Source organism: Macrotis lagotis, chromosome 7, assembly GCF_037893015.1.
Source record: "Macrotis lagotis isolate mMagLag1 chromosome 7, bilby.v1.9.chrom.fasta, whole genome shotgun sequence".
In the NCBI taxonomy this organism is placed as follows: Eukaryota; Metazoa; Chordata; class Mammalia; order Peramelemorphia; family Peramelidae; genus Macrotis; species Macrotis lagotis.
The window spans coordinates 100,184,168-100,211,009 of NC_133664.1; the positions used below are offsets into that span (position 1 = coordinate 100,184,168).

A 26,842-nucleotide genomic window follows, 5' to 3' on the forward strand; every position below is an offset into this window, starting at 1 on the left:
TTTAAATCCAAAAGAAATTATAAAAAAATTGGAAAAGTCCCACATGTTCTAAATTATTCAAAGCAATTCTTTTTATAGTGGCAAAGAATTGGAAATTGAGGGGATGCCCATCAATTGGGCAATGGCTAAACAAATTATGATACATGAATTCTATGGAATATTGTTGTTCTATAGGAAACTATAAGTGGTCAGACACTAGAGAAGCATGGAATCACTTGCAGGCTGATGCTGAGTGAACGGGGCAGAACCAAGAATACAATGTACACATTAAGAACAATATTGTGAGATGAACAAACTTGATGGAAGTAGCCCCTCTCAGCAGTTCAGAGAGCTAGGACACTATTAGATCAGCTACAGATTATGTTATCTCTATCCAGAAGAATAAAAACAAAACAAAAAACAAAAAACAAACAAAAAAACCAACCCTTCAGAATCTGATGAACACTTTACAAAAAATTATCTCTTACCCTTAATCCTAATTCCTCATACAGAAAGTGACTAATCTGCAAACATGCTTGTATGCACAATGTTAAACAGACTGTTTGCCACTGAGATGGGACCGTATGCATATAGATGAATGTTAAAAAAAAACAAGTAACCAACTTCACTATCTGGAGATGCTTGCTCTTTGTTCTTCATTCTTAAATGGAACAATAACATAAGGAGAATGATGTTTTGACTTGAAAGTGAATTGGCTATAAGTGATGCAGAGCTATGTAAGATCATCAATCTTACTCTCTTCTCCAGAGGTATCCCAGTCCAGTGGCAATACATAAGCTAAGAGGACTAGTGATGAACTAGTGGGAGATCTTGGTCTTTTTAAGCTAAGGTCTTTCTCAGAACTCAGTTTGTCTTGCAGTAACACCCACTTGGTGATTAAAGACTATTAAAAATTGAGGCATAAGATGACCTAATTTCCCTTATAATAAATCAGTCTAGGAGAGAAGATTCTCAGTTTCTAACCAGAATAGAAACAATCACTATTTACACTTGTTCTGAATCATCAACATCCAAACAATGATCTTCTTGGAGAGTAAAATACAAAGAATGAACCAAATCCAACTTGCATTCTAAATAGTGCATTCTAACTACTAGAGGATCAGATTCATATTACAGTTATTAATGAATGTAACTGATCACTAATCAAACCTCTTCATTTTACAGATGAGGAAATAAATAATGAAAATAAATTAGTGACTTGCCCAAGTTTATAAAGTATCATAGGTATTTGAACTCCATTCTTCCTTTATTTAAATTGATACTATGTATACAATACTATACTGTACTATACTATACTATACTATACTATTCTATATACTATACTATTCTATACTAAACTATACTATACTTTACTATACTATACTATATACTATACTATGCTATACTATATACTATACTATACTATACTATATACTATACTATACTATACATAATATAATATGCAATGCTTAATATATAAAGAATGATAAACATGGATGTATATAGATAAACATGGAAGACTTCTAAGACCTGAGGCAGGTAGTAAATCTGCTAGTTGAGTTATTGACTGATGAATAGTAAAATAGAGCAAAGCAATAAAATTATATATATATATATATATATATATATATATATGAAATTATTTTTTAAAAGTGAGGAAATTTAACTTTAGCAAAGATTTAGTTTTTCTTAACTGTTTTTTATTATTTTATTTCTTACATTTTGTTATAAGGAATGGTTCACTAAATAGAGAAGGGGAAAGGGAGACATTTGGATGTGAAGGTGATGTTAAAAACAGAAGGTATCAATAATTTTAAAAATTTAATTGTTTAGATTTACACTAATATCTAAAGGACTGATAATCAAATGGGTATATTATGTCTTAGAAGGCATTATATTCAGTCAGTGATTTGAAGGAACCAGATACTAGTCTAGGGAGTCTCTCTTAGAAGTCTCCAGGAGATTACTATATCTTAAGGATCAGAGGTAGTTCATTTTTAGTCAACTCAATAGGTATTATTGATTGTCAACTATATGTCAGACACAATATTGGGTGCTATGGACACAAAGGCTAAAAAAACAATACTCCTGAAACAAGAGACCTTTTCTTGAGAGAGGCAGAAGACTGCTATCTGAGAAAAAAAAATAAAGCAAGAAATGATAGAAAGAATGAAGATGTTTGGAAAAAAACTACTCCCAATAAATTAGAGAAAGAATATTTTTGAGATAAATATCAGAGACAGCAAAACCATTCATGACCTAAGGAAGTATGGTTGTTTTCCTTCATCTCTGAGAAACTGATCCTGAGCTACTGATGAACAGCCTCATTATGATTATTACTTTCACATAATTTACCATGTAGGACTCAATTAAGTACTGAAATCCCAGTATCAGGAAAAGTAGGATTAATTTCAGGGCTTATTTTCAAATTCCCAGATTCTAAAGTTAAACTGTCTTCCTAATTTCTGTGTTTTAACCTTCAGTTGATTTCTGAAGTTTTGAATCTATCTGTTGGCCTAATGGTTCAGTGGATAGAGCAATGGCCTCAGGGTCAGGAGTACCTGGGTTAAAATCCAGTCTCAGACACTTAATAATTACCTAGTTGTGTGGCCTTGGGCAAGCCACTAAACCCCATTGCCTTGCAAAAACCAGCCTACCCACTATTCTCTCTCCTTTCAACTCGCATTTCATTAAAACCTAAGAAGTTAATTATGTTTACTCTAGGACCTACAACTGCTTGACAAGTGGATTGTCTTATTATATGGAAGAGGTTATAAAACTCCACTATAGCTTGGATCCATATGCTGACTTTCCCAGAGTGCTGTAAAAGAGTATAGGAATAATAAAAAGGTTGGAATTTTAGATATTATGTTAAAACTTTTGGGGATAACTTGGTCAGTTTAATGAGCACATTTCTTTTTCAAATGAGCTTCAGACTCATTTTTCAAAATAATAAGTAGGTTAAGTTAAAGTACAAGTGGCACTTATTTCCTTCTCTATGTGAGGTTGACTTTGAAAATAATCATAATGTCAAGAGAAGAAAGCAGAAAAAAATGAGAATTTAGAAGCCATTTTAGCCCTGAGAAAATCCTCATGATTTTTCCCAGTTTTATGTGACTATGATTTGTCCAGCTTAGACTCCATGGCTGAAATTATTTTATTTTAGCATCCACTGGGGAAATAACAGAATTAAAAAATAAGAAAACCTCCTGAAAAATAGTCAAAGTTATTTTGAACATTTTCCTCAAATTGAATAGAAATTGAATCTGTAACTCCAGTAAAGGTTCATTTTTTCAAAATATCTTATATAAAAATATATTTTAAAATAACAAGAACTCTGGATTCTGAATCTAAAGGAATTAGTTCAAATCTCATTTCTGACACTATGTCATCATGAGCAAGTCACATAAACTCTTATGCTTCATATGAGGATAATAATACTATTACCATGTTCCTCCTAAGGGTATTATAAGTTAAGTGCCTATAGCCTTTAAAGGGCTATACAGATACGATTACATGGTAAATAATATTCTAATTTCATTCCTTTTTAAAAGACAAAATATAAAAATATTCTGATGATTGATCTGAGATAAATAGCAGCAAGAGGTGGTAAGGAGATTTACAAGTCCTTCAATTATATCTTTCTTTTCTGGGTATGCAATTTGTATATAAAATATACAAATAATTATTTGTTATATATGCAAATATAGCATGTATATAGTATATATTACATTTAGATATGCATATATAATGAATTTTAACTTATAATATCATGGTATGTATGTACACATATAAATGTATATATATAGATATATAGATATATCTTTTTCCTGAAGCAAAGCAAAACCTCTGTCACTTTTTGCCAAAAAAAAAGCAAGAAATCAAAGAAATCGAGCAAAGTCCCTTTCTCTAATCATCTCATAGATAGCAATGGGTAGCATTATCTGGAATATAACTACAGTATGAGATACCTGCTGCCCTGAGGGTAACTTGATTTATGAAGAACTAGCAAAGTTAATGACTTCTCCAAGATCACAAAACTCATTAATGATAGAACCATTCAGAAACTCCCTAAGTCTAGCACTGGACTTGGTGGGGGGAGAGAAAGAAATGATATTCTATTCCATATATTCCCTGACTTAATAGAATCATAATGTTTGAATTGATTGTGGTACTTAGGTTTCTCTCCCCTCTCCTTTTCAAAAGCCATTTCTTCAGGATCAGAAAAAAACACCCCCAATAACTATGCTGCCCTGCTTTCCAAATGTCCTAGACTTGGAAAACTAAAGATATCTATTTTTATTCCAATCTGTAGGGCTCTGAGCCTATATTAATTGAATGGAGTTTAAAGGTCTCAGGGACAGAACACTGTTCCCAGGACACTTCTCACACTGTCATTTACACACACACACACACAGACACACACACACACATTTGTGTTTATAATATTCACTTGTGTATATAAATATTTATTTCCAAAATTTCACCCTCCATCTCTAACCTCTTGAGATGCAGGCCAGTGTAGGGGTATCCAGGCAAACCAGAAGGAGACCCCTAGACCCAGCATAAGTCACTGACCAAAGTCCTATGTCCCACAGCAGGGAAGCTGTGAGACCTCAAGCCAACCACTACAGGAGACTACTGGTCAAGCCTCTAGCTCCAAGAGCAAGAAGCTTGGGACAGTGCCCAGGAGCAGAGATCAACTTAAAAAATCATAAATAGGCTAGAAAATGAGCAAAAATAGCAACAACAAAAAACATGACTATAGAAAATTATTATTGTGACAAAGAAAATAAAAAGACAGACAGACAGAAGACAATTATGTCAAAATGTCTACATATGAAATAACAAAGAAAAATGTAAATTATTTTCAGACCGATAAAGAACTCCTAGAAGAGCTCAGAAAGGATTTTAAAATGAAATAGAAGAAAAATTGGGAAAGGAAATGAGAGTGATGCAAGAGAATCATGAAAAATAGAGTTAACAGGTTGGTAAAGGAAGCACAGCAGTCAGAGGGTTAACAAAATTCCCTAAAGAAAAGCACTCCTTAAAAAGTAAAATTAGTCAAATGAAAAAAAGAAAAGATAAAAATCTTCTGAAGAAAACAACTTCTTAAAAAGTAGGCTTGGCAAAATGGAAAAGGAAATAGAAAAGATCTAAAAAAAATTTCCTTAAAATTTAAAATTGGGGAAGTATAAGATAACTCTATGGGATATCAAGAATCAAAATAAAAAAAAAATGAAAAACACACTCCCCTGCTCTGAGACAGTAAACAATGATATAGGTAATACATGTTTAATCATGTAAAACATTGTGAAAGAAAACACCATTCCAAAGGCATAAATTAAAATAGTATTCTTTGATCTGCATTTAGATTCCATCAATTCTTTCTCTGGGGGTGGATAGAATTTTTTTTTGATCACTACAAGTGCTTTGTAATTATCTTCAAATATTGTATTACTTAGAGAAGATACATAATTCACAATTATATAGTATTGCTGTTACATTGTACAAAATTTTCCCATTTATTTCACTTTACATGTCATAAAAGTCTTTCCAGGTTTTTTCTGAAATTTTCTTGCTCAAGGACATTTGGGTGGTGCAGTGAAGAGAGCCCTACCCTGCAGTCAGGAGGATCTGAATCCAGACACATAACAATTATCTAGCTGTGTGACCCTGGGCAAATCACTTAATGTCATTGCCTTGAAAATAAAAATGGAAACGAAATTAGTTTTCTCATCATATGTTTTCTTTTTTGCTGGTGCATCATTTCTTATAGTAAATATTCCATTATAATCATATACCACAACTTGTCCAGTCATCCCCATTAATGGTATCCCTTCCCCAATTTTCAATTCTTTGACTTTAGCAAAAGAACTAAAATAAAAAATTGTTATGCTTATAGATTCTCCCCTTACCACCATTCCCCTTTTAATCCTCTCTTTCATAAACAGAACTAGCAGTGTTATGTTGGATCAAAGTACATGCACCGTTTTACAGTCCTTTGGGCATAGTCCCAATTCCTTCTCCAGAATGATTAGATCAGTTCACAACTCCATCAACTTTCTTACATTCATTCCAACATTTATTATTTTCCTTTTTTGACATATTAGCCAATTGACAGTGTGATGTGTTACCTCAGAATTGTTCTAATTTGCATTCCCCTAATCAATAGTAATATAAATTTTTATATGACTATAGTTATGATTTCTTCATCTGAAAACTATTACATGAAAGCTAATATATGAAAACTATTAATTGAAAACTAATAGATGAAAACATCATATCCTTTAACCACTTACCAATTGAGGAATCACTCAAATTCTAATAAATTTGAGTAAATTTTATATGTATTTGAGAAATTAGACCTTTACCAGAGATATATCTTGAAAAACATTGTTTCTCAGAAATTTTCTTCTAATCTTGATTGCATTGTTTTTGTTTATGCAAAAATGTTTTAAATTTAATATAACAAAAATTGTCCATTTTACATCTATTAGTGTGTTCTATCATTTGGTCTTTTTTTTTAATCCAGGGGAAATAATTTAAGAATCATTGAACTACTTGAAACTCACAATCAAAAAAGTGATACTTGATATCATATTCTAAGAAATTATTAAGGAAAACTGCTTTGATATCCTAGAACCAAAGGGCAAACTGGAAACTGAAAGCATCCACTAATCACCTCCTGAAAGAGATACCAAAATGAAAATCTAGGAAGACTGTAGCCAAACTCCATAACTCCCAGATCAAGAGAAAATATTTCAAGTAGACAGAAAAAACTTAAATATTGTGGAGCCGTTGTCAGGATTACTCAGGATTAGCAGCTTCTGCATTAAAGAATCAAAGAGCTTGGAATACATTATTTAGGAAGGCAAAGGAAGTAGGTTTACAATCAAGAATCACCTACCCAGAGAAATTTACCATAATGTTTGGGGGTGGGGTGGGGGGACTGGATATGAAAAGAGAAATTTCAAGTATTACAGATGAAAATATAAGAGCTGAACAGAAAATCAAATACTAGATTTCAAAAGACTCATAGAAATGCAAACAGGAAAGAGAAAATATCAGGGCTTTTATAAAGTAAATTATTTAAATTCCTACATGGAAAGATTTTACATGTAACTCTTAAGAATTGCATAGACAGAGGATATGGGTATAATTTAACTTTGATGAGATAATAAATTTTAAAAATTAAGGAGTTGGAAGGAGGATTATGCTAATTTCTAACTTAAATACACAACAGTCAGAGAGATAACACAAAGCATTGTTTAAAGGACAGGAATTGCTCTTAAATCACTGCTATACAAATACTATTTTAGAACCTTATCAAAAAGTATATAATTGTTCAATATCTAAATATAGCAATTCTAATATTTTTCTGATGTTTAAGAACTTTCTAATAAATAAAATATAGTATAAAATGATTTTATAAGGATATATTTATTTTCTAAAGAATATTTAATCGGGGGTGGGGCCAAGATGGCGACAAGAAGGGATTGAGTCTTAGGAGCTCTCTGATACAATTCATCAGCTAAGGACTCTAACTAAACTTTTGAGAGACAGAACCCACAAAGGGACCCAGTGACGCAGTTCTCCTACTCAAGGTAACCTGGAAAAGAGCAGAAAAGCTCTACTCCCCAGGGTGGGAGAGGCGGCCTGCCAGAGGGGTGGCCCACCAGAGCCAAAGAACCTCAGCCTCCTGGAGGCAGCCCCAGGGCGCTGGGGGTCTCAGCTCACAGCAGTGGGGGAGTCTCCTGAGCTGCACCCTGAGGAGCCCCAAGCACAAAGTGGGGGAACAGCGGGGGACCTCTGCCAGAGTGAGCACATGGAGCCCAGCCCTCAGGGCACACAGCAAGCAGCATCTGCTTTCCCCAGCCCTGATCCAGGAAACAGAAGCAGGTGGAGCTGGTAAGCAGAAGCCCCCAGGGCATGAGCCCATCGAGATGAGGGAGGGGAGTGAAGAGAGACTGCCTAGCTCTGTCCTCTGCCCCTGAAACAAGGCTCTGGGGCTCTGACCACATTCAGATCTTGACCACAATCTAGGGCCCCCCCCCAATAGAAAAGCATCCCCTCCCACATCAGCCCCTTGGCAGAGGGGGGCGCTTATGGTCATTCACAGACCAGGAGGGAGGACAGAACCTCACACACTGAGACCCTTGTGGGAGTGTCCCAAAAGCCCAAGAAACACCCCAAAACAGGCCCAGGCTCGGAAAATGAGCAAGCAGAGAAACAAAAAGAAGACTATTGAGAAATATTTTGCAAATGAGCCCAAGAAGGACCAAAATACTCAGTCTGAAGATGAGGAAGCACAAGCTCCTGCATCTAAAGACTCCAAGAAAAACAGAAATTGGGCTCAGGCTATAATAGAGCTCAAAATAGACTTTGAAAATCAAATGAGGGAGTTAGAAGAAAAACTGGGAAACGAAAGGAGAGAGATGCAGGAAAAACATGAAAATGAAGTCAGCAGCTTAGTCAAGGAAATCCAAAAAAAAAAAAATGCTGAAGAAAATAGCATGCTAAAAAACCAGCTTAGGTCAAATAGATAAAACAGTTCAAAAAGTTATTGAGGAGAAGAATGCTTTAAAAAGCAAAATTGGCCAGATGAAAAAAGAGATAAGAAAACTCTCTGAGGAGAACAAATCTTTCAGACAAAGAATAGAATTCAGGGAGATTGATGAATTTAACAGAAATCAGGAATCAATACTTCAAAACAAAAAAAATGAAAAATTAGAAGAAAATGTGAAATATCTCATTGAAAAAACAACTGATATGGAAAACAGACTTAGGAAAGATAATTTAAAAATTATTGGAATACCTGAAAGGCATGATCAGGAAAAGAGCTTTGACATCATTTTCAAAGAATTACTACAGGAAAATTGCCCTGATATTCTAGAAGCAGAGGGCAAAATAGAAATGGAGAGAATCCACCAATGCCCCAGAGAAAGAGATCCCAAAAAACCAACCCCTAGGAATATTATAGCCAAGTTCCAGAACTCCCAAGTCAAAGAGAAAATATTACAAGCATCCAGAAGGACACAATTCAAATATCGTGGAGCTTCAGTCAGGATCACACAGGACTTAGCAGCAGCCACATTGGAAGCTCGTAGGGCTTGGGATACAATATACCGGAAGGCAAGAGAGCTTAGAATGCAGCCAAGAATGAACTACCCAGCAAGGCTGAATGTCCTCTTCCAGGGAAAAAGATGGACTTTCAATGAACCAGGGGAATTTCAAAGGTTTCTGTTGGAATGGCCAGAGCTGAACAGAAGGTTTGATCTTCAGACACAGGACTCAGGTGAAGCATGGAGATTGGAGGAGAGGGGGGAAATATGAGGGACTTAATGAGGATGAACTGCATGTATTCCTGCATAGAAAAATGACACTGATAATACTCAAATGAACCTTCTCAGTTAATAGAGCAGGTAGAGAGAGCTTTTATAGTTGAAGCACAGGAGAAAGCTGAATTCGAAGATAAAATATGGTGTAAAAATGGAGTCAATAGAAAAAACAGGGAAATGGAATGGGAGAAAGAAAAAGGAGAGGGGGAATAGGCCAAGATATTTCATATAATAAGATTTTTTTATTACAATGAGCTATTACAATGATATGGAAGGGGGGAGGCAAGGGGGAATGAGGGAACCTTTGCTCTCATCAGAGGTGGCTAGGAGAGGAAACAGCATATATACTCAATGGGGTATAGGCATCTGGAATAAGAAGGGGGGGGAGCAGGGGGAAGGGGTGGGGATGTGAATAAAGGAGGAGAGGATGGACCATGGGGGGGATAGTGGCCAGATATAACACATTTTCTTTCTTACTTCTTGCAAGGGGCTGGGAATGGAAGGCCTGCCAGGACCATAGGGCCAGGTGAATTCTGGGCCTAAGGGGTGGTATGGGGGCTCAGGGCTTCTTGGCCCCTGGACCAGGGATCTGTCTGCTGCGCCACTCATCTACCCTACAGAAGAGTCATAGTGAAAGGAGAGAGAAAATAGAGTACATGGTAGTGGAGAAATAAGAAAGGAGGGAGTTGAGATCAGCAATGGCAAAGGTGGAAAAATATGGAAATAACTTTTGTGATGGACTTATCATAAAGAATGAGATCCACCCATGACAGAGTAGTTGGTGTTGGAACAAAGACTCAAGCACATTTTTTGTTATGATTATTTGGGGGAGGGTGCAGGGCAAGTAGGGCTGGATGGCCTGCCTGGGGCCACATAGCGGAGTGATCTTTAGGTGTCTGGGGCCAGATTTGGACCCAGGTGCTCCTGGCTCAAGGGCCAATGCTCTGTCTGCCACCCAGCCACCCCTACTATTACTACTATTTTATTTTATTTTGGGTCTTTTTTTTCTTTCTTTCTTTTTTCTTTTTTTTTTTTTTTTTGGTTTTTGCAGGGCAGTGGGGATTGGGTGGCTTGCATGTCACACGGCTGGGTGATTGTTGGGTTTACAAGGCTGGATGTGGACTCTGGTGCTCATGGCTCCAGGGCTGTTGCTTTGTCCATTGTGCCACCTGGCCATACCTACAATTATTACTATTACTATTTTTTTATTTTAATTTTTTTCCTCTCCCCTTTACTTTTTTTGCCCAAACAAGTCTATCTATATTCATGGGGGAGGAGGAGGGGTATTTTCTTTACTTGTAAATAAGAATATTTTATTAATGTAAAAAAACATTTGTACAAAATGAGAATAAAAAAATAAATAAAAAAGGAATATTTAATCACCATATAAATTTGTAATTAAAGTGATGTTATGGCATCAGTTGATAATGCAAAGCAGGAAATCCCTCAGTCTTGGTACTTTCTCCTTTTATACATTTTTTTACTAAAAGTCATTAATATCCAAATTCCATTTTTATCTAGTGTTCAATTAATTGAAACAAAAAACCCCATTTTAATGAATGTATTAACCATGATGTCATAGTGTAATGGGAACTTTATTAGCATCAATACCACAAAATACTAGGGACATTTTGGGCTAAATAGCAACAACTAAACAAATTAAATACTCTATTCTTTTTCCCCCCCATCCAAAATGACTATCTGATGGAAAGGAGAATTAAAGAGCCCGAAGGAAAGAGACTTTCATATAAAGTATTTTGTGGAGAATAATTAATGAGACCAAGTCAAAAATCAAGAAAATCCTACCATTCTTCAGAATAAAAGTGATATCAAAGTCTATTACTCAAATCCTATTTCAAACCACAAGCTATAAAGATGCTATTAGGGTTTACTACTTAGTTCCCCAAGAAATAAACACATTTTTAATTCTACCAAGTGCACTAAAATTATCTATAGGAAACAATAACAACAGCAAGATTTATAAGAAATCAAATTAATGGGCAAATCATAAATTGCCCTATAGATTAACCACTGTCTTAGTATATATCTTCTCTTCTCCTCCTCCTCCCCACAAAATATGAGAAAGACAGACAGACAGACACATGTACAGAGAGAGAGAGAGAGAGAGAGAGAGAGAGATACAGACAGAGAAACAAAGAAAGACAGAGAGAGAGACAGAGTGAGAGAGAATATTTCTGTGTCCAAGGATCAGGGTTCAGTAATTTGGAAGCCTATGAACTTGCTCTTAAATCTATTTAAATATTCCCTTTATAATCTCAGATAATCATATTTTATGCATTTAAAAACATTATTTTGCAAAGTATTTCACCAGAGTGCCACAGAAACTAACAAAAGTTAACAATATCTGCTTTAACATTATATACACTGAACAAACAAAAAAATAAAACTCATCTGCTAAACAACCAGCTTCTCAAAGGGTAGCCTGTACTCAGTCTAAACAATTCTTTATCAAAATTTTCTAGAAACATTACATCAAGTGATCCCAATAGTGACATCTGAGTAGATGCCACTCAGATGGAGGAATAAGTGGACTTAACTAGAATAGTCAGATATAGAGCTCTAAATTGAATAAGAAACATAGATTATTGCAGTCCACTTTTCTCCAAATAGTAATCTGTGTTTGGACCTCACTCTCAGTCAATCTGTGTTCCTTCTCTTACGTGCTTCTTTATGTTTTGTGAAGGACTCGCAGATCATAGCTTTAGATGTAACATCAAAGGCTAACAAGTTTTAGTCATACAAGAAAGAGAATCTCTTTGATAATTCTGCCAGGCGGCATTCCCACTGGTGCTTCAATACTGTAAGAAGGAGGGAGAATTCCATACCTCCTGAAGCAGACCATCCTACTTACTCATGGCATTAGATATCAGGATACTAGGTTTTTTGGACATCAATCCTACATTTCCTCTTTGTAACTTCTCACTATTGAGTCTGGTAAAAATACAAGCTAAAAGCATTAATATAGTGCTTTAAATTGTGAAGTTCTTCACAAATATATAATTTTATCTTCCTAATAATCTGCAAGGGAGGTAGATTTATTTTTATTCTCCATCCCAGAGTTAGACACCTAGTACATGTCCTAAGGCTACATTTTAGTGCAGGTCTTCTGGCTTCCAAGGTTGGCGTTCTATACCCTGTGCCATCTTGCTGCTAAACAGAATTAAGGCTTGTGATGCTCCAGATTTTTATCAGTGATTCTGAGAAAGTCATTTATGGCACATATAAAACTGCAAATGACGTGTAGAGAGAAGGGAAAGCTAACACAATGGATAACAGGATATATGAAAACTCTTCAAATATTTGGAACAAGTAAGATGTCCTCCCTAAGTCTCCATCTTCTCAACCTTGTATGGTATAGACTAAAGGCTTTACATGATGATTTTTTAAAATGTTTGAATTTTTTTTTTTACATACTACATGGACTGATTAAGAGCATCAGTCTACAAAGTGTGATCTAAGAATTCTAGGTAGGTTTGGGTGGTCCCTGGCACTCTTTCAAATGATATGTGAGATCATCAGATATTTTCATAATATTACAAAGATTTTGAAATTTCTAATCATTCAGAGATATAATAGATATAAACAAAAGCTCTTGGGGGAGTCTTCAATATTTTAGGAGTATAATGACACCCCAAAATTTTGAGATGTATTGATTTCAAGAAATTCCTAATTTCCCAATGGGTTGGATTTGGATTGAGACAATACATTTAGTAGCATTAGAAGATCAGTTGAAAAAGGGAAGATAGCTTATGTGTTTTACTATGTCGTTCCTGAGGAGCTATCTACATCAACAAGATGAGAAAATACAGAATGCATGAAATTACAATTAAATAGATTCAGGACTTCTTGGATACCTGAACTGTATGAATCTGGACTGGAATGGACCAAGGGACTGGTCAATAAATCAAAGTTTTCAGGAAAATCTCAAGTCAAGTGTCTCAAGGACTTGTCCTTGATCTCTGATGCTCCATATTTTTACCAATGAATTTGAATGACATGGAGACAAGAAGGAGAACTAACATGTTATAATAAAAGATACAAATATCTACTTATGGAATAAAATGACAAAAGAAAAATATTAAAAAGATTTCACAGATTATTCTAACTGTTCCAGTTTTCTACAGATTAAGAAACAATCCCAGAAAGATTAAGTGATTTCCCTAAAGTCAGATAATCAGATAATAAGAATCAAAGTTGGCATTGAGGCATAGTTCTTTGATTGTAAAACCAGAATTATGGATCCTGCATTCAACTTATTCAAAAACAAGAGGAAGCTTCAGTTTCTTCATTCATAACACAGTTGTAGAACAAAATAAACAAAATAAAATGTACTCTAATTCTGTGAATTTTTGGAATTTGTTCCAATAGAATGAAAGTTCCTTGAGGGCATGGGTTATTTTGTTTTAATTTTTTTTGTCCATATTTCCAAGGCTTAACACAAGGCCTGCTGCAAAATAAATGTGTGATCAATGTTGAACAAATGGATGCATGGAAGGATGCACAGATAGATGGATAATGTTTGGATTCTGTTTCATGTACATATCTTTTTCTCAGGCCATCATATTCATAATTAATGGCCTTTTAAAACCAGAATTATAATAATAACGGAGCCATTTCAAAATGAATGACAAATTAAATAAGAAGTCCAGTTTCATGAAAATTAAACCAAAACAATAAAATGTACCAATAATTATTAAACATACCACTAATGTCTTAAAGTCATATTTTCAAAGAAAAAAGAGATAAAATAAATGACTTCTTTTCTCTTGGTATGTAATTAGAAGAGAAAAATAAAGAAGAAAAAACAACAGTCAGGCAAAATTTGAACTTAGAGAATTAAAACAAATTATAAAGTAAAAAAAATGAATTGTATTTAGAAACATTTAATCAAATTCACTAACATGTGGCCTTCAGTTTTTTGTTTTTAGTTTTTGCAAGGCAAATGGGGTTAAGTGGCTTGCCCAAGGCCACACAGCTAGGTAATTATTAAGTGTCTGAGACCGGATTTGAACCCAGGTACTCCTGACTCCAGGGCCGGTGCTTTATCCACTGCGCCACCTAGCTGCCCCATTCACTGTGCCACCTAGTTGCCCCATGGCCTTCATATTTTTAATAGGAAATACTTAGATTAAAAATTTAAAAATACAGAAAAATATAACTTTTTAATTTGATTTCTGCCAACCATTGTAGCAAAAACCCACTAAAAGTAATTTTGGCTCAAGCCAATCAAGGTGATGACGTAATTGGCCAAAGTCATCAGGGAATTGAACTCAGAAAATTAGGAGATTTTCAAGTACAGCTTAGCCAAGCTACTAAAGCCCTAGGATAAATATGTTCTCAGTTGCTATTTACTTATCAAAGCTTCACAACTTTTGCCCTGAAAAATGGTACTATAAGATTATAGTATATTAAAAACTAAGCAAAGCAAAGCAACTAAACTCAGCCTTGGTGTGATGTTAAATCTAATTCCCTTAGAGGTCAAAATCTACCCTCAAATTGAATTATTGTTTTTTCTTTTCCCCTAGGGGTTTGTATATAAGGATTGAAGTCTAAAACTCTGGGCTATTTCTGCCCCAGAAAAGTAAATCATATTATATTTTGACAGAAATGTTTTCCTAACCCAGAATCTGAGATTTAAAACAAAAAATGTCAGTGTTTTCTCAAGTGGTTTTTATAAATGAAGCTATTTCTAATTATTAACAGTATTTGACATAGGAAGAGTGTAGATACACAGAATCCCTAAAACTCCAATTCTGATCAGTAATTCCAATGACATTCATCTTTCACTGGAGCAATTCTTAAAGAATTTTTGAACTTGATTCATAATGTGGTGCAACTAGGAGAATTGATTTTGCTCTTTTTTTGGCTTTTATTCATCAAAATCAATTCAACACAAAGAATTAAACACCTGTTAAATAGAAGAAATTATATTGGCATAGATGCTTTCAAGATAGAAACAACATGGATTTTGGTCTTCACAGAGTATACCATCTAGAAATGGAGTTAAGTGATCAAGATGAGGAAGAGATACCACATCAACATAAGCATAAATATGTATGAAAAAAGTAGAATGTGGCAGGAGTTGAGCAAGAAAATGGGGGTTTTCACAAAATATATATGAAGAAATACTCAGAGAACTCTTTCAACTGGGAATTCAATAGAGAAAACGGCACTTGATTTAGTCTTAAATGAAGAACTAAAAAAAGTATTGGTGTAGCAGGAGGATTCTAGGCAGAGAACAATCCGTATAAATGTATAGAAATGAAAAATGTCTGAATGATTTCAGGGAAAATCAAGTAGTTATACTTTGGGATGTAGAATAATTGAAGCAGACCAATGCAAACATTTTGGAAGGTAAGTTGAAACCAAAGATTTAAACTCTAGGAAAGATGTTTGTATTTTATTTAGCAGGCAAGAAGCTAGGGAGATATACATGATTAGATCTATATATTAGGGCAATTATTTTAGTGATGATAATAATAATAAATAACTAGCATCTATATAATACTTAAAGGTTTGTGGATCAATTACTGATTGATTGGGGCAGCTAGAGGGTGAGTGGATAAAATGCTAGACCTGGAGTCAGGAAAACATCTTCTTGAATTCAAACTGGATTTCAGATACTTGCTAGCTATGTGAGCCTGAGCCAATCACTTAACCCTGTTTGCCTCACTGTCCTCAACTGTGAAAGGAGATGGAGAAGAAAATGGCAAATTATTTCAGAATCTTTGTCAAGAAAACTTCAAATAGGGTTATGAAAAGACAGATACAAATGAAAAGCAACTAAATACTAAAAATCAATTCATAAATATCATAATTTTTCCTAAAAAATTACCTTGAGAGTTAGATACTATTATTATCCCCATTACATAGATGAGGAAATTGAGGCAGAGAGAGATATTAAGACTCTTTGAACAAAAAATAATTAATAAATGTCTCAGGTTGAATATGAATTCCTGTCTCCATCTCCTGCATCAGCCAGCAGCTCTCCTGAACTAGAAAGCAAGAGAAACGGGAAGAAGGGAGATGAGCTAAAAATTTTACATGATTTCTTACAGAACAATACTACTCCTTCACATTCACATAATACAATTTGTTGAACCATTCTCCAATTTATAGGCATCCACTCAATTTCCAATCAGAGAATCTATATTTAACCCCCCCCTATCAGCTAATAATTATTTATCAATCAGCTACTAAGGTATGGCTCTGACACTATGCTAGCTCCTGGAAATTTGTAGATTAAAAAAAATAGTCCCTGTGACTTTAAAGAGCTTATTCTATCATTAGAAATAGTCTTGAATAGTATGTAATGAGAAGAGTGCTAGGCAATTAGCAGCATCTTTGGTGAGGGAAAACAACAGCAAGAACAAAACCCCGGATTCCTGGACCTCAGTCCTAATAGTGTTATTAACAATCATGCTTTTCATCATGTCACTTAACCTACGTATGTAAGTGAGAAATATGCACTTGATTAACCTCTAAGGTCCCTTCCAAGATTTAATTATGAAGTTGCATTTTTAATAATAAATTATCTGTGTATAAAATGCCCAAGGATCAGTGTTACCATTACAAAAATTTACAGAATGTCAGCAAAAGTCTTCTTCAAATGAATTCATTAGAAGAAAGTGAGATGTCACAGAAATATTAAAACTTCCACTAATAAAGAAAAAAGACAAGAAAGGAGAGAGAAGACATTAAAGCTGTAGGATTTGGGGGAATGAAAAAGCCAACCTGAGCAGACCCCAGATATAGAGTTTCATCTATTTATTCAAAAAGAAAAATGTAGTAGTAGAATATTCAAGTCAGATAGTCTACAATGGATATTAACACATGAAGAAGGTAGGACATCACAGTTTAAATCAGAGGAAATTATAAGTGGCATTGAATTGAATAATCTAATCTACAAATATGTCTTAAATCCTTACTGTGTATCTGATTCTATTCAAGGATCTAAAGATATAAAGACAAAAATGAAATAGTACCTGCCTTGATGGAACTCTTGTCCTAAGAAGAATGGGGAAGGGATAGATACAATATGACATGACATTTGGCAGGAGAAATACTGAAATACTGAAAGAATTCTCAGAGAAAGTTACATTAGTGAACCCTGAGGAAACATAGAAATTGTTCTAATCCAAAAAAGATACAGAAATTATTTTGCTATAATTATTATCAGTTAAGTAAAACTGTATTTTCTTCATATTTATATATTAAAACACCATCAAAATTAAAATACTATTATTCACCAATAATTTAACAGGCAAATAAAATGAACTAATTGTTTGACTCCCTTGAAGAAATAGCATTAAATTATATAACATATTTGAAGGGTAAATATCATCTTTTCCCAATATTTAGGCATAACTATGCTGAATTATTGACTTAAGATGTTTCAAATAACTTTACATTTTTTCCATGTAATGAAATCAGCTGTCAAGACTGTAGAAAGGATGTCAATAATAAAATACCAAGTTTCAAAAATAAGTTACTTTTGCATAATAAACGTTCTAATCTTTCTTCAGTGATTCTTTTATCACATTCATTCCACAGACCAGTTTATTTGACTTCATTGTTCATACACACACATGCAAACCTGTTCATCTATTTATAATTGCCTAATCAAGTGAATCTCAATTGCATTATTCCATGAGTGCTGTTGATGAAGCTTAATAATGCTGAATTAGAACTGATAATTTGAGAACTCTAATTAATATTTGAAATAAAAAGCATGTGATTTTTCTTACTTGAATAACATATGTTATGATCTCACCTCAGCAATTTTATTTGAAGATCAAAGGTCAGAGTTTAATTTTCTTGGGTAAAAAAGTTGAAAAAAAAATGAAAATTTAGAATTTCTTACTAAAGTTGTGGTAAGAACCATAAACTATGATACAGTTTAGCCTCATTTATGATGAAATAGTGATATTATTTTTTAAACAACATCCAAATACATCCATGATTTTTTTTAAGAAAGCCTGGCCCAAGATAATTTAAAGCCTCCTTTTTAGGAGAATTAAGGCAGAGGGTAAAGAGGGCAGTGAAAATGCAGTCAAGTATATTAAAAATAGAAGAGACAAGGTCAAGAAGATAAGTCAAAGAATCATTCAGTCAAGTAACTTTGCTTATTTAACTTCATTATGCTGAGTCATCTATGATGAGTCCTTTGAATTTGAACATCTATTCAAAATTTGTGAACTGAAATAATTTTGTTTGGAATACATGTAAATTTGTCTTGCTCTTTTTGATCAATATTAGAAATTTCATGAGGAAATGTCACTGCTTAACTAATACCCTGGTCCAGGCTCTGCCTCTGGCATTGCTCACTTTTACTTTTTTGTTTCAGATTCTCCATTGTTTGAACAATAGTATTTTCAACTGAAGCTATTTTAAATGCAATTTCTATTGTTACAGTGGTAATTACATACTCTATTGACTTTAATATTATTCTATTGGTAATAAAGTCAAATTCAAAGGGAGAATAGTAACTTTGTAAGTTTGTACTTTTTGACCTCTCTGAATAGTTCTAAGGAAATTAAGATATTTACTCTAAAAATGCATCAATCAGTTAATAAGTATTTATTAAGTAGCTACCATATCCCAGGCCTATGTGGTTTTATACCTTGACAATAAATGGTATACAGGTTTGTATTTATGAGACTAGATGATAATTGTATTTATGAGACTAGATCATACACTTGGCTTTCTCCTTGAGCTTTTATGTTTTATTTAGTAACTCCTACTCAAGCTTTCCTAGCCATCACCTGTTATTATGTGAAGTTTAAATGATGATATGGCTTAATTACTTGGTGTATTTTTCAACTACATCTATGTGGATAAGAACTAAGTGGACCACGACAGAATCTGCAGTTCCCTTAATGATCTCTTACCTGAGACCTTAAAAATGCACTGGAATGTTGTGTGAAAGGTGGTGACAGCAGCCCTAGAGGACTATGACAGGAGGTGACTCTTAGCAGGGGAATTCCCCAAGTGAAAGAATACATTTCTGGATAACTCTACAGACAAATTGAGTATGACATAACTGGATAGTCATGCATGCGTCACACTTAATATTACATTCTTTGATTTGCTTCAGTGTTTCTCTCATGGGAAGATAACCAACAAAAATATGTTGACAGATTTCTTATCATTTCAGAAGGGAATCCTTTAATTTAGCTAGCTATTTTCTCCAAAAAAGAAATTCTTCCTGGACAATGTCTCTTCCCAATGTGCTAGTGTAAGACATCACATGTAAGAGAAGTGTCAAATTTGAGAACCTCCTAAATACCACAACACTTCCAAGGTAGCCTGAATAGATTAAAATAAGATTAGTGAATACTTAATAAGATTCATAAAAAAACCCAATAAAATAGATAATGTTAATATGTGGTTTTCTAACTTAATATGCATCCCACAAGAATAAATCTGTGCACTATGGTGGCCCTCATGTCTATTTAAATTTGACACCACTGATCTATACCACAGAAAACTCATGATTAGAATTCAGTGATCAATGTTAAGAACTCTTCCTAATGTCACTGTCTATGACTTAATAAGTAAGCCCCAGGGAATTGTTTAAGGAACAAAGAGGTTAAGTGTTTGCACAATTTATGTGTAGAAAAATAGATGAGAAATGGATAAGGAGAGTGTGACCCTGATTCCTACACAATTTAAGACTTAGTAAAAGGCTTCCCATAATTTGAGTGGTTCCTTTGTGGAAGATCTATGGAAGAATAAAGAAAATATTCAAACAGTATGAAAATATATGGATGAATTTTGGTTTTGATTAATGTCACCAATGGGTAGCAAGATCATGGCTTCTTTGAAATAATATAATATTTCATTTGTTTCATATAAATCAATGTACATAAATAAGTTAGGAAAATAACATATACATATGTTATTGTTATATACATATATTATATATAACAATATACATATATATTGTTATATACATATGTTATATACATATACATATGTATATGTTATTTTCCTAATTTTTAAATGCCAAACTTTAAGCTGAAAATTTTTCTACTCCTGAGAAAATACCTTAACCGGCCACATCAACTTATGTATCAATGATGACAGTAAATATGGAAAATTATATATTCTAAAGAGTTCTTTCTAAAATCTGCAATTTTTAAAAAATGTGATGGCAACAAGATGTAGTCCTTTTAATATTTGTAATTTTCAAAATGATGTATTCCTAAAAATAGAAAATTGAAAGAAAAATTCATTTACTTCAGTATGTAGTGTAGGGAGCATAGGTTCCTACATCTTAAACCAGGTTTTCCTTATTCCAGGCAGTTTCATAGTCTAACCTAAAATGTTAATTAATCAGTTCAAATCAAAATGATTAACTGAAATGTTATTGTATGCATCAGTCAGCTATTGTTTCTAGTACCATCCACAGAAGAGCAAGCTGTGGTGAACCTTGCAATAAAAATTGATGCAAATGGAAACTGTCAGTAGAGTAATGAAATCTGGTGACTAAGTGATAGGAGAGAGGTTAGGGAAATCAGAGATCACCAGGTACAAATGCAGTATTTAAACTGCTGGTTTTACCATTTGCAATGAGTTAATGAGATGAAAACTGATAAAACATTTATCAACACAAAATTGATAGGAAGTACTATGCATTTTACAATCTTTTTACTAAGTATTTGTTGCTCTTAATGACTTGGAGAATGGAAAGTCAGGAGTCTCAATCAAGTAAGTTTATGCTCCTACTTTCCCATGTGTTTGCTATGTGAAGGTGGCTAGACCAAACACTTTCATGGAAACAGATTTTGCTTCACTGAGTTTAACTCTTTTTACCTCAATAAGCAGAAATTATTTTTGTATTGTATTACACTCAATTAGCATGGATTTAAAAGGGAGTTAACTCCCTATTAATTAGCTCAGGAGAAAACGGGACAATTAACTTTACTTGTAATGTGTGTGCATTTTACCTTTCTAAAAATATAGTATTACTTGGTTATTTTCTTCAAAGAAGCTCATGTAATTTTTAAAAGCTCAGCAAGAGAATTTGCCTGCATTGGCATTTCTCCTGCAGAAAACTTGAGTAAACCATCTGAGTTCAGGCCAACTTTTATTTAAAAAAAAACAAAAAAAGGGAACTTCTCTTCTTTGCCAACCAAAAGACAGGAAGGTAATCAAGGTCTCTCCATTCTTCTTCTTTTTTTTTAGGCTTGCCCACGGCCATACAGCTAGGTAATTATTAAGTGTCTCTCCATTCTTTACTAGAAAACTAGGCATATTTCATTCATTGCTCCAGCTGTATCCCCCAAACTTGAGCAAAATTAAGTAGATATTATAGATTATGACTACTGTATTGATGTCATTAACCTAGTATCCCAGAATTACAATACATTAAATTTAACTGAATTGAGTTATGCCCTGACTCTAGATCTATCACTCTAATTACCATATACCAACCAGCTTCACTACAATGTACTATACAAGTAAAACATTGAGACTCATTTTTAACAAAATTTATAAATGGAACTTAAGACTGCCTTCCCCCAAAGATAAGGGACAGTAGTAGTTGAAGAAGGAGTAGTAGTAGCAGTAGTAGTAGTAGTAGTAGTAGTAGTAGTAGTAGTAGGTAGTAGTAGTAGTAGTAATAGTAGTAGTAGAAAGAACAGGAGGGAGAATAGAAGGAAGAAGAGTTTAAAACAATAGAATTTGTCTGCTTGAAGACATGAAAGATAAACTGTAACATTAAGAAGAGCTGCTCTTTGTTCTCATGTAGTTTGTGTTATAATTGGATGCTTATGGTAAGATATTAGACAGAAATTTTAAATTGTGGAAGGGAAAGCAAAGTTTTAGTGGATTATCAAACTAAAGAAAAATCATATAGGCAGAGCCAAGATAACAGAGTATAGGTAGATAGGCAGGGACTCATCTGAGCTCTCCCCAAACCCACTCCAAATATTTTAAACTAATACCTAGAAAACGTATTTTGGAGTGTCAGACTGAGTGAAACAAATTTCCAGCCAAAGACAACTTATAGGACACTAGGGTAAGACTGGAGCAGGGTCTAGTGAGGCTGGACCAGGAGCAGACCTCAGGAGCCACTGAATCAGCTGAAGCTGATTCTGGAGCTCTCAGCCCATTGACTGCAAAAGGGATCAGAAGGAGAATATAAGGATTTCTTTGCTATTACTGAGGCAGGACACTGTCACTTCATCCATTCTCAGATCTATGTTGAAGTCTGAGTCCCCAGTCCAAGGAAAAAGCTTATGAGTGAAGGAGAACAGGGACCAGGGCAGAGGGGAGAGTTTTTGGTCACTCACAAACCAGAGCAAAGACCAGGAGAATATTCAAATCCTCTCATAAGATACTGGAAATATTCAAAACTTGTAAGCTACTAGAAGTATTTCTGAAAATTGCTGCAAAAACCTCCAAAAAGTTTGGGACAATGCAGCAGAGTCCCTCCTTATCAAAAGGTTAAAATCAAGTCATGGACTGAAAAAAATGAACAAACTGCAGAAGAACAAAAACAAATCTGACAATAGATAGGTACTATGGTGATAGGGAGGATTAAAATACATACTCAGAAGAAGATAACAAAGTCAGAGCTTCTATATCCATAGCCTCCAAAAAAAAAAAAAAAAGAATTGGTTTTAGATTATGGAAGAGCTCAAAAAGGATTTTGAAACTCATATAAGGGAGGTAGAGGAAAACTTGAGAAGAGAAATGATGGTGATTTGGGTAAATCATAAAAACTGAGTCAGCAGCTTGGCAAAACAGATACAAAAAATATTGAAGAAGATGACATCTTAAAAGCCAGACTGGGTCAAATGAAAAAGGGGTCCAAAAAGTCAATGAGGAGAAGAATACTTTAAAAAGGAAAACTGGCCAAATGGAAAAAGCTCACTGAAGAAAATAATTTCTTAATATAGGGAAGTTGATAATTCTATGATCAAAAGAATGAAAAACTAGAAAAATATCTAATTGGACATATCTCATTGGAAAAACAACTGGCCTAGAATCCAGATCCAGAAGAGATAATTTAAAAATTGTTGGAAAACCTGAAAGTCATGACTAAACAAATAATCTATAGATTTTAAAGAAATTATCCAGAAAACTGCCCTGATATTCTAGAATCAGAGTATAAAACAGAAATTGAAAAAAACCATTGATCATCTCCTGAAAGATATCCAAAAATGATAATTGCCAGGGATAGTATAGACAAATTTTGGAGCTCCCAAAAGAGGAAAAATATTGCAAACAGAAAAAAAACCCAATTCAATTATCATATAGAAACAGTCAGAATAACACAAGATTTAGCAGCTTCTTCATTAAGGGATCATAGGGTTTGGAATATGATATTCCAAAAGTCTAAAGAGCTTACATTAAAACCAGAAATTAACTCCTCAGAAAAAAAATAAGCATATTCTTTCAGGGGGAAGGATAGATATTCAATGAAACAGGGAACTTTCAAATTTTTTTGATGAAAAGACCAAAACTGAACACAAAATTTGATCTTCAAATATGAGTCTCATGTGAAGCATAAAAAAGATAAGCAGGAAAGGCAAATCACAATGGACAATGATGTTGGACTGCATTTATTCCTGCAAGGGGAGATGATACTGTTAGCTCCTATGAATTTTCCTATTTATTAGGGCAGTTAGAAGGAGCATGTATGGATAAGGCATATGTGGGTATTGAACAAGGATCATATATTAAAAAGATGGAGTCAAGGGCTGAGAGAGGAATGTATTAGGAGAAAGGGAAGCGGGAGGTAGAATGGGGTAAGTTATTTCACATAAAAGAGGCAAGATAAAGTGTTTGCAGTGATAAGGGAGAGAGGGGAAGTAAAGAGAGAATAAGTAAACCTTACTCTTATCAAAATTGTCTGAGAGAGAAAAATAACATATATAGTCAAATGGGTATAAAAAGATCTTATCCTAGAGGAAATAGGAGGGCAAGGTGATAGAAGAAAGGGGGAGGGAGGTAATAGAAGGGAGGGATGGTTGTGGGAGGGGTAGCCAGATGTAAAGCACTTTTGAAGATGGACCGGGTGAAAGGAGAGAGAGAAAGAAGAGAATAAATGAAGGTGGGGGGAATAAGATGGAAGGAAATACAATTAGCAATAATAACTGTGGGGAAAAATATTGAAACAAGTTTCTGATAATGACCTCATTTCTCCAAAGCGATCCACAGTCATATGAAAAATTGTTCCAAATCACTACTAGAGGAATACAAATTAAAGCATCTCTGAGGTACTACTTTATACCTCTCAGACTGGCCAATATGACCAAAAAGACAATAATCAGTGTTGGAAGGGATGTGGGAAATCTGGGACATTAATACAGCTGTGGATTGCTGTGAATTGATCCAACCTTTCTGGAGAGCAAGTTGGAATTACACCCAAAGGGCAACAAAAATGTGTATACCCTTTGATCCAGCAATACCACTACTGAGTCCATACCCTGAAGAGATTATCATTTGTACAAAAATATTCATAGCATCCCTGTGGTGGCAAAGAATTGGAAACTGAGTGCATGTCCATTAATTGGGGAATGGCTTAATAAACTGTGGTATATGTATGTGATAGAACACTATTGTTCTATTAGAAACCGGGAGGGATGGGAATTCAGGGAAGCCTGGAAAGATTTGCATGAACTGATGCTGAGTGAGATGAGCAGAACCAGAAAAACATTGTACACCTAACAGCAACATGGGAGTGCTCATTCCATAGTGCAACAATTAGGCACAATTTTGGGATATCTGTGATGGAGAATGCCATCTGTATCCAGAGAAAGAATTGTGGAGTTTGAATTAAGACCAAACACAATTACTTTTAATTTAAAAAAAAAAACATCATCTTATTATGTGATTTTGCTATCTCTTTTTCTTTATTTTTTTCCCCTTAAGGATATGATTTCTCACTCATCACATTCACCTTAGATCAGTGTATACCATGGAAACAATGTAAAGACTAACAGACTGCCTTCTGTGGGGGGGAAGGAAGTGAGATTAGGGGAAAAATTGTAAAGTTTAAAATAAACAAATAAATAAACAAATAAATACTTTTTAAAAAGACCTCATTTCTCAAACATAAAGAACTCAGTCAAAATTATAAAAAAGTAAAAGAGCTATGCACAATTGTTAAATGATCAAAAGGTATGAACAGCTTTCAGATGAGTTTATCAGTACTATCTATGATGATATTAAAAAAAAAATTCCTAGTATTATTGATTGGACAAATGCAAATTAGAACAATTAGGAGGTATTACCTTATACATATTGGAGTGGTTAATAGGACAGAAAGAAAAAATGACAAATGTTGGAGAGGAAATAGGGAAAATGAGACATTAATACACTGTTGAAAGAGTTGTGAAATGATTCAACCATTGTGTCACATTTTTGAACTATGCCCAAAGGGCTATAAAACTATGACTACCCTTTAATCTAGTAATGCCATTGTTAAGTGTATACTCCAGAAGAGATGAAAAACAGGAAGGAAAAAGACCTATTTGTATAAATGTATTTATAGAAGTTATTTTCTGGTGTCAAGGAACTGGGAATTGAGTGCATGTTCATCAGTTGGGTTTCTCCCACCAAAGGTCTCAAAATCTCAAGAATACTCCTTTTGAGATACTGACTCCCAGGTCCATTTTTCCTAGGTCCTGAAATTATTAGAAGATGGATAGAAACCATTGTCATAATTTGGAAATGAAAATAATTTTTAGAGTAGGTTTTCCTTTACTTCCCACAATTCATGGAAGCTAAGTAGGATGTTTCTTAAAATAGCTAATTCCATTGCACTGATGAAACTTGTTCAAATTCACTTCTTCAACCTAGGTCTAAGATGGAGACTGACACTTTGAGGGTTCCTTAGTGTTTTTCTATTTTGAAATATTAAATAAATATAGGAGCTATTTCCATAACCAACACACCTAAATGTCACCCAGTTATTTTATTTATAACACAGTTGTTATGTTTATCAAATTACTAGGTAGGGAAGTATTAAAAGCAATAAAATTTTGTAGTTCATTTTCCCAATGGAAAAAATATATCTATCATTTAAATTTCAAGGAGACATATAAATATTGAAATGATCATTAAAGAAGGTAAGAATGTTGCTTTGGATTAAAGAGGTTAGGCTGCATATATTTATTTACTCAATAAATATTTATTTATTGTATGCCTACTATGAGGCACAGTTTTAGTTGCTATGTGGGAAATTATGTTTTTATAAACATCATTTTATGTTTACCAAACTCTTTCTATGAATGTTACAAGATGAATAAGGCAAAATTCAACAAATTCATTTTGTTTCTAGGAGCCAGATGAATGGACAAGGGAGCAAGAGGAGTGGAAAGAAGTAGAAGAAAAGGAATAGAAGAATAGAGTGGGGTAGTATTTTGTAGATTAAGATCTCCAACTTCAAACTAAAGTCTAAGCAAGGGTCAACACAAAGTTTACAAACATGTCTTGGTCTTCCTGGTCAAATGTACCAGGGAATAAGATAACTGAAAAGACTAAAC

At 34.1% G+C, this 26,842-nt stretch overlaps 1 protein-coding gene across 1 annotated transcript in view; it reads right to left on the reverse strand.

Moving 5' to 3' along the window:
• Positions 1 to 26,842, reverse strand: part of CNTNAP2 (contactin associated protein 2) — a 2,968,630-nt gene that overhangs the window by 2,640,519 nt on the left and 301,269 nt on the right. The window lies entirely within an intron of this gene.